Source organism: Pan paniscus, chromosome X (genome assembly GCF_029289425.2).
Source record: "Pan paniscus chromosome X, NHGRI_mPanPan1-v2.0_pri, whole genome shotgun sequence".
NCBI classification, from domain to species: Eukaryota; Metazoa; Chordata; class Mammalia; order Primates; family Hominidae; genus Pan; species Pan paniscus.
Genome location: NC_073272.2, coordinates 45,675,518 through 45,684,100, shown reverse-complemented (window position 1 = coordinate 45,684,100; position 8,583 = coordinate 45,675,518). Strand labels below are relative to the sequence as shown.

Sequence of the window (8,583 nt, the reverse complement as noted above, 5' to 3'; positions counted from 1 at the left end):
GCCATGTCCCCTCTCTGTGAAACTGGGTGTGCTTTGTGGCACTATTCAACCGATAAACTATGACAGAAGTCACACAATGAGACTTCTGAGGTTAGTTCATAAAAAGCCACTCAACTTTCCACCTTGCTCACTGTAACACTAATGCTTGGCATCCTGGGTCTCCCTGTAAACAGTCTAGTCTCCATGCTTTTAGGAAGTCCCACATGGAGGGACTATGTGGAGAGGCCCTGTGACTTCATGAAGAGTAAGAAAGATGCCCATCCAGGTCCTGGTTGCTCCAGTCCCCCACCTATTCCAGCTCTAGTTACTACCTGACTGCAACTGCAGCAAGAAATTTCATGCCAGAACCACCCCAATAGAGCCCTTCCTAAATTCCTGACTTGCAAAAGCTTGGAAAGATAATACAGTGACTGCTGCCTTTTTAAAGCCAGAATTTTGGGGTGATTTGCTATGCAGCAATAATAACTTGCACACTGACACACTGGCTGGGGATGAGGCACTGAATGGAGTGGGGATGGAGGTGGGGGTGAGGGAGGTTCATCTCTCTGTCTTCCCTATTTCCACCGTATTTCCTCAGGGCTCTTCTTCCTCCACACCTAGTTACTGGCCATCTGCTCCCATAAAGGAAAAAAAATTCCTAAACTGTGGCATTTTAAAATTAAAAAGGGTCTGCCCTACACTGGCTGGGAACCTCTTCTCCTAGGTGTAAGGCCAAAGTGATAATATCTCTGTAATCCTCCATGAGGCCTCAAGTTGCAAAGCGCCTAAGAGAACCAGTTGAAGTATGCACATTGTATCAAACAGCAGGGGCAACTCAACACAACTTCCTTGAGAAAAAAAAGCAGCCCCTGCCTTCAAAAGGCTCATGGTCCTATTAAGAGAAATAGATGTGTAAAGCGTTAGTTGCCTTGAGGGGGAGTGCTAGATGGGAGTATGTACAAAGTACCATGGGAACATAGAGGAGTTGGGTACAAGACAGCTTGACTGTATCCTGTCCTGGCCTAGGCAGGTTGCCACAGTTCTGTCTCTTTCCTCCTCCTCCTCTAGCCACTAATTAAATTGCTTGTTCCCTAATATGGAGATTCTCTTCAGAATCTCCAAAAAAATTTCAGAGATCTAATATAGAGGCTATGTCTTATTCTCAAGCAATCGGGGCAAATGATGATCAAACATATATTTAGTGCACCAAATAGTCATTTCTCAGCTAAGATCAACTCATTTCTGATTTTTTTTTTTTAATTTCCTTTCTCACCACAGGCCAGTCCTATTTCCTGGTGCAGGCAACAATAACTGGTTGTTGAACTGAATTAATCTTAGAAGTAACTAGTATATTTCCAGGGTTTCATGATCCCTTAACCATAAAAGACAAGCATATGATTATGAAAATAAGGTTAGAGCTCTCACAACTTAGTTTATATGAGAAGGAAAGGCAGCAGATGTGATTGATGATGGTAAGGAGAATGGGAGAGAATGTGTTTTGAAAATTAAAATATATTCCAAATTTTTGGGCTAAGAAAGTTAAATACAAATCAGGCCTTTTCGTGCTAAACTTTGTTTGCACTGGGTAAAGTGCAACTTCCTGTTTTGAAGATTAAGTTTTCGTAGGTTCATAAGGTCTCTTGGGGACTCACTCATCTCCTATCAACATAACATTTGAACCATTTTAAATGTAAATTAGGGAAAATATGGATTGGATTTCATTTGCAACACAACCTAAATAAGAGAAAGAAAAAAATAGATTTGGAAGTTATTGCAACCATTTGAGAGCTCCACATCCTGGTCAATTTCCATTCTCCTCAACCAGCAGGAGGCCTGCCAGGCCCAGCAGCTGAGCCTTCATTCCTCTGTCAGGACAATGGGCATCAGTTTGACCTCTTGGAATCACTAAAAACAAACACTAAGTTGTGGTTCATATCCCTGAATTCATTGGGGAGATGCTTCTATGAAACAGTGAAAGAGTTCAAGAACAGAATACTCAAAAAGAACGACAATTCTTTCTTTGGAGTGTAATTAAGAACACTGAGGCATCTAACAAACAGCCGTTTTCTTGTGCAGTGTTCTCACACTTAAGCATGCATCAGAATCCCCTGGAGGGCTTATTAAAACAGGGACGGCTGAGCCCCACCACCAGAGTGTTTGAGTCCGTTGGTCTGAGCTGCGGCCTGAGAATTAGCATTTCTAACAAGCTCCCAGATGCTGCTGGTCTGAGGACCACATTGAGAACCACCATTTTGGTGGGCAGACACACAGTTGTGGGCCTTCTTCAAGGGGGGTAGGAAATCTGCATGCTTTGTATTCATTTATTCACTGATTGATTCAACAGACTGGGCACATAGCCACTCCATACCCACATAATGGGTCGGATATGACTGGTTTACAATGAATGTGCCAAGGTTTCTTAAAACAATTATTTTGGCTTACTCAAGATGAAATACCTTCACCCATTCTTGTTTATGCTATAGTAATTTTCTTTTCTTTTCTTTTCTTTTTTTTTTTTTTTGCCTTTTTCAGAGACTTTTATTTGAGTGGTTCTTACAAAGATTGTTGCAATATGAAAGTCATTTATTTGATAGAAATATCAAGCTGTCTTGTCAAACACACTGAAGTAACCCAAAAATATACTTCAGAGCTTACAGAGCTTAAAAAGAGCAAAGATTATATGCAACCAGACAAAACCTATTTCTGCATTTCCTATTTCTTTCTCAGACTGCTTTGCTTACCAGACTCTCAGTAAACATCTTCAGGAAATGCGGGGATCATTTTGTTTGGAATTTTAAGACACACCAGAACACATAGTATTTACAAAGAAACTTTTACAGATAAATTAATTGAAAAGATAGCATCAAGAAATATTATAATTTTGAAATCCCCCTTTCTTGCCAATTGATCAGAATGCAAGATGAGATGCTAACCAAACAGCCCTTTAGCTGTCTTGTATTCCCATACACTAAATGTGTATTTCAGAAACCTGCTCAACCATTAGCCAAATATCAACATTGGTGAAATGTGAAATGTAACTGCTGTGTAAAAAGTTAGGCTTCTGAAACATTAAAAACATTACATCCTGGTCTGCCTTTTTACAGAAAGCACATTTGTTCTCCTAGAGCTATTCCTATAGTTCATTAATTTTTTTACACGAACATTTTAAAAGGCAGAACAAGAGAACAGTTTTGTATACAGTGAGATTTGCTTTTTAGGGAGAATGAGCACACTGCATTCCAGTTAACATTTTTATTTTTTCAAGGTAACGGGAATTGTATACAAATGACAGTAGATCCTTGCCTCTTTATTTTTATCTAAATAAAAGATAAGATGAATTCTCAAGAAAGAAGAAAAGCTATATACATAAGGGACTATATCTTCCTTCATCGTCTACTTGGAACCAGTAGTTGTGTTGCTGTCATAGAATCAGGAAACAGGTTGTGGTAAGTTGGAAGAGGTACATATGCTGCTGTTATCATTTTACCAGCAAACCACCTGCCATGCAATGCATTGACAGCAGCAATAGCTGCAGCAATTGATGGGCACTTCACATAGACATTGCCCTGAGCTGAATTTTTGTCAACATAAAAATGAATAATTCCTCCATGTTTATTACATTCTTCAATCACATCGTCCTTAATCTCTGTATCCCATCCAACTTCTTCTGTTTGAGGGTTAAACATGTTAGAGAGTTGGAAACACTGTGTTGCAAGTGGCTGAACAGAAGCAGCTGCAGCTAAAGCTGAAGCTTCAGTCTGCTGGGAAAGTCTTGTTTGCAAATCCATAACAAAAGAAAATTCTGCCACAGCACCAAATGCCAAAGAGCCACTCATTTGTAGAGCTTGCTGTGCTGCTGGTGGAATCTGCAAACCTGTATCCTCTGCAAGTCTTGCCACTAACTGAAGACGACCACTTGTTCCCAAATCAATTCTAGTCCTTTCCAGTTCATCACTGTCCAAAAATGAACTAGTACTCGAAGCATCAGCACGTTCAATAACATGACCAACTTTCATTGGCCTCCCTGCTAGTTCAAATCCATTAAATTGTTCCAAAGACTTTTTGGCACATTCTGAATCAGAAAATGTAATAAATCCATATCCCTTGGATCGACCAGTTTCACTGTCTATCGTCAGCTGGATACTTTCAATCCTTCCGAAAGGCTCAAAGATCCCACGAAGCGTATCTTCAGTTATGTTAAAAGTGTAATGAGTCCACATAAAGCCTCTTAGGTCCAGCACTTCCCTTTTGTACATTGTTTGCCATGGCTGCAGCTCTGTTTTTTTCTGCCTGTGATGCCTGTACTATGATTGGCACTCCTAAAACTCGTTGGCCAGTTAATCCTATTGCTAGAGGCACTGAACTAACACCCACGAACTCCACGTAAGCAATTCCTTTGGAACGTCTTGAATTTCTATCGGAAATCATCCTCACGCCTCGAGCCTTTCCTACTGTAGAGAAAAACTCTTCCAAATCCTTTGGTCGAATTCCTGCAGCCAGCTGCATACAGAAGACTATCCTTGCATCTCTTTCCTCAGGAGTTAGATTATCAATAGGTTCCCTCACAGGGCTCTTGTCTTTTCTGAGTGGACTTTTGCTTCGGGAACGTCCTATGCTTAATTTGATACTACAAGGCAATCCAGTCTTTCCTCAGATGGCACTGTTAAATTTTGGTCCGCAGTAAGGACTTCTGTAGCGGCCTTTAAATCTTCGATCTCGACTTCTTGAGCGGCTCCGTCGCCTCTCTGCTTCGACTTCGCTTCCTTTCACGGCTTTTGCTCTTTTTCCTTTGTCGATCTGTACTTTGCTTCCGTTCCTTACTTTTGCTTCTCTTTCGTTCACGACTACGACTTCTGCTCTTGCTTTTTTTCCTTTTTTTGCTACGTTCTTCATGGCCGTTGGCCCTGCTCAACTTGTTCTCATCCTACTTGTAAGGAGCCTCAAGCATTGCTTCAATATTAATATCGTCTGCCATTTTCTCTAAACGCCTCTGCCAGCTTTCGGGCGCCTGTGGTGCTCGTGTTTGGGAAGAGACTGCGGCTGCTGCCACCGCCGCTGCTGTTGCTACTGTTACGCCCCTACGCCCAGGCCGCGGGACCGCCCAGCCCGAATGTCGGGCTGCGATGACAGCTAGGCCCGAGCGAATCTCAAAACAACAATGGAATTAGAGAAGCCCACGCGGGGCCGGGCGCGGTGGCTGGTGGCTCACGCCTGTAATCCCAGCACTTTGGGAGGCCGGGGCGGGCGGATCACGAGGTCAGGAGTTCGAGACCAGCCTGGCCAATATGGTGAAACCCCGTCTCTACTAAAAAATGAAAAAATTAGCCGGGGGTGGTGGTAGGCGCCTGTTATCCCAGCTACTCGGGAGGTTGAGGCAGGAGAATTGCTGGAACCCAGGAGGCAGAAGTTACAGTGAGCCGAGATAGCGCCATTGCACTCCAGCCTGGGTCACAGAGTGAGACTCTGTCTCAAAAAAAAAAAAAGAAAAAAGAAAAAAAGAAAAAGAAAAGAGAAACCCACGCGGAAACAGCAGGACGGCAGCTTCGGCAGCTCAGGATCCACCCCTGCGACGGCGTTGGCAAGCTCCCTGGAATGGCGGCCGCTGCTTCACGCTGTAGTAATTTTCTTAGCACATTCTTTCTTCAGAGAAAGTGCAGAGGTAAACGTCAGCTAGATTAAATTAAATTTAACATCAGCTAAATTAAATCATCATGCATTAATGTACTCCCAATCAATCAAACCTTACTGCATTTAATGCAACAATTTTGTATGTTTCAATTTAATTATCTGATGTTGAGAGCGCTTTACTAGTACAGAATTCTACTAGTTAAATAATTTTCTCATGAATTCTTATTTACACTCTTAGATGGTCAGCATTAAAATGCAACCAAGGGTCAGTTATTCAAGGGATTACCTTCAAGCTAAGAAAAGGCAATGTAGGACTCTCTACTATAACAAAAGTATACTTCTGTCAACACAGAGAGATCACACCGATTCTCATTAAATAGTTACTGCACGGGATAACATAAAATTATAAGGATGAAAAGATTCTTCCTTCTCAGATCTGTACCTTTCCAATCATTTTGACACTCTGGACAGGAGATCTCATATCCACCTACTTTTTTCATGTGTTCAGTTCATAAACACAAGCTTGTAGGACAATTGGCTGCCACTCTCTCCGTGAAAAAAATCTCATATTTGATACTGATGCTTTGAGAAGGTTTCAGCAATTGAGGTTCATGTAAAATGTGAATGTGACGAGGCAGCAGGAAGTAGTAAAAGGAGCATGGGATACGGAGTCAAAAAGGTTTGAACTGTACCTCTGCAACTTTCTTTCCTGACCTTCTCTGACTTTTCACTTCATCATCTTTAAGAGTAGAAAAAAGAAAAATAGCAATCATAAGGGGTTCCTGTGAAGTTTGGAAAAAAAATTTAAGCAAAAACTACAGCAAATTATGCAAATTCTATTACAAATTATATAGGATATATAAATTCTGTTACGTGTGTTAGACCTTGTCAATGAACATGTTGCTTCTATTATTTTTGATTGATGGTTTTGGACTGTACCTAGCCATATACTGTATTCAGATAGGTCTTCTTGGTTTTATTTTCAATGATTGCTGTTTGACCATGAAACAAGGTAAATCTCATGTGACCTATACCCAGAAAGAACTCCTTGGCCCTAACCTCATTAGAACCATGCTTTATGGGATATGTCATCCCAGGTTATATCCAAATGGACCTCAGAGAAGACAACAGATTACATCTGTTGGCACAACTTACACTAAACGGAAAATTGATGTTATCTATTGATTGGGACCTCCATTCATATGTTTTGGTCTGCTAGGGCTGCCATAAAGCATAACAGACTAGGTGGCTTAAACAACAGAAATCTATTCTTCCACAGTTCTGGAGGCTGGAAGTCTGAGATCAAATTATTGACAGGGTTGTTTTCTCCTAAGGTCTCTGTCCTTGGCTTGAAGATGGCTACTTTCTCCTTGTGTTCCCATAGGGTCATTCCTCTGTGCATATCTATGTCTAAATCTTCTCATAACAGTTCTACTGGATTAAGCACCACCCTAATGACCTTATTTTAACTTAATTACCCTTTTCAAGAACCTATCTCCAAATACAGTCACTTTTTGAAGGACTAGGGGTTAAGATGTTAACATATGAATTTTGGGGGGGACATAATTCAGCCCATGATACGATATATACACCTATTACTTCTTATTTATTGTATGGGATATAGATAAAAATATTCTTATGTGAGTCCTTTTTATACTTAAATAAAGATAATGTTTTCCAGGCCAAGGTGGGCAGATCACGAGGTCAGGAGATCGAGACCATCCTGGCTAACACAGTGAAACCCCATCTCTACTAAAAATACAAAAAATTAGCCAGGTGTGGTGGTGGGCACCTGTAGTCCCAGCTACTCAGGAGGCTGAGGCAGGAGAATGGCATGAACCCGGGAGGCGGAGCTTGCAGTGAGCCGAGATCGTGCCACTGCATTCCAGCCTGGGTGACAGAGCGAAACTCCGTCTCAAAAAAAAAAAAAAAAAAAAAAAAAAAAGTGTTTTCCATGTATTCTACAAGTGGTTTTGACCACCAGAGGGCTCCTGTATTTATGCAATGAAACACAATTATAATACAATGACACTTTCAAGATTAAATATAAAGTTGATTATGAAAGTTAAATACTTGATATCTGTGTATCTTCAGTGAATCAATCCTTAAGCATCCCAATGCCTAACCTGATGATGATAATGATGATGGTGATGATGATGATGGCTGCATTTATTGAGTAGCAACCGTGAGCCACCCCTGTACCAGGTGCTTTACACAATATGATCTAATTTAATATTCTGAACTTTCCTGTTACATTCAATGTTTTGTATTATTTCAGTATTATAAATAAAGTATCTATGACTTGGAGAGGTTAAACAACAACACACAGCTAGCAAGAGGCTAAGTGGAAATTTGAATCACTAGCATCATCATTAGCACTAGTTTCATCATATAGCCTTTAGAAGACAGTTCCTAATTAGCTTCAAGGGGTTCGTGACCCTCCTGAAATACTATACAAAATATGCAAGTATGTGTACAGTGCAGAGATGAAACATCCAAATTTATTGTTTTGTTAAGAAGCTCAGCTCCACTCTGAAGTCTAGGAAATGTAGATAGCATGGCAGTCAAGGTTGCTCTAATCTACCCCCCATCCTTTTTGTTTTCATTGCTTGATTCATAGTCCCTACAATCCCTCCTCTAAAAGGTTCTCTAATGGATAGATGACTTCTATTACCCCTTTAGTTTTATCAGTTGTTTTGTCCTGAATGTATCTGGCTGAGTTTTCCCTCCATATTATCTAAGACTCCGAGCTGCAAATAACAGAAACACAACTTGTGCCTGGGAAACACAGGAGGGGAGCTGGCCCCAGGAACACCCTAGAACCAAGGATTTCAACTCCAGCAGGACCATGACTCATCTCCTACTACAGACAAGCTTTTTCCATCTGATGGTAGCTTGGTGTAAATGTTTTAGGCTTATGTCCTCACAGTCTTGGGCCCAGAGAAGGAAAGAGAGCTCTTCCCTGTCAGCTCTATT

General features: G+C 41.0%; 1 pseudogene; it reads right to left on the bottom strand.

The window, feature by feature from the left end:
* Window positions 1–3,156: 3,156 nt before the first annotated feature.
* LOC100983822 (RNA-binding protein 39-like) lies at window positions 3,157–5,670 on the bottom strand (annotated as a pseudogene).
* Between the last annotated feature and the right edge of the window lie 2,913 nt (window positions 5,671–8,583).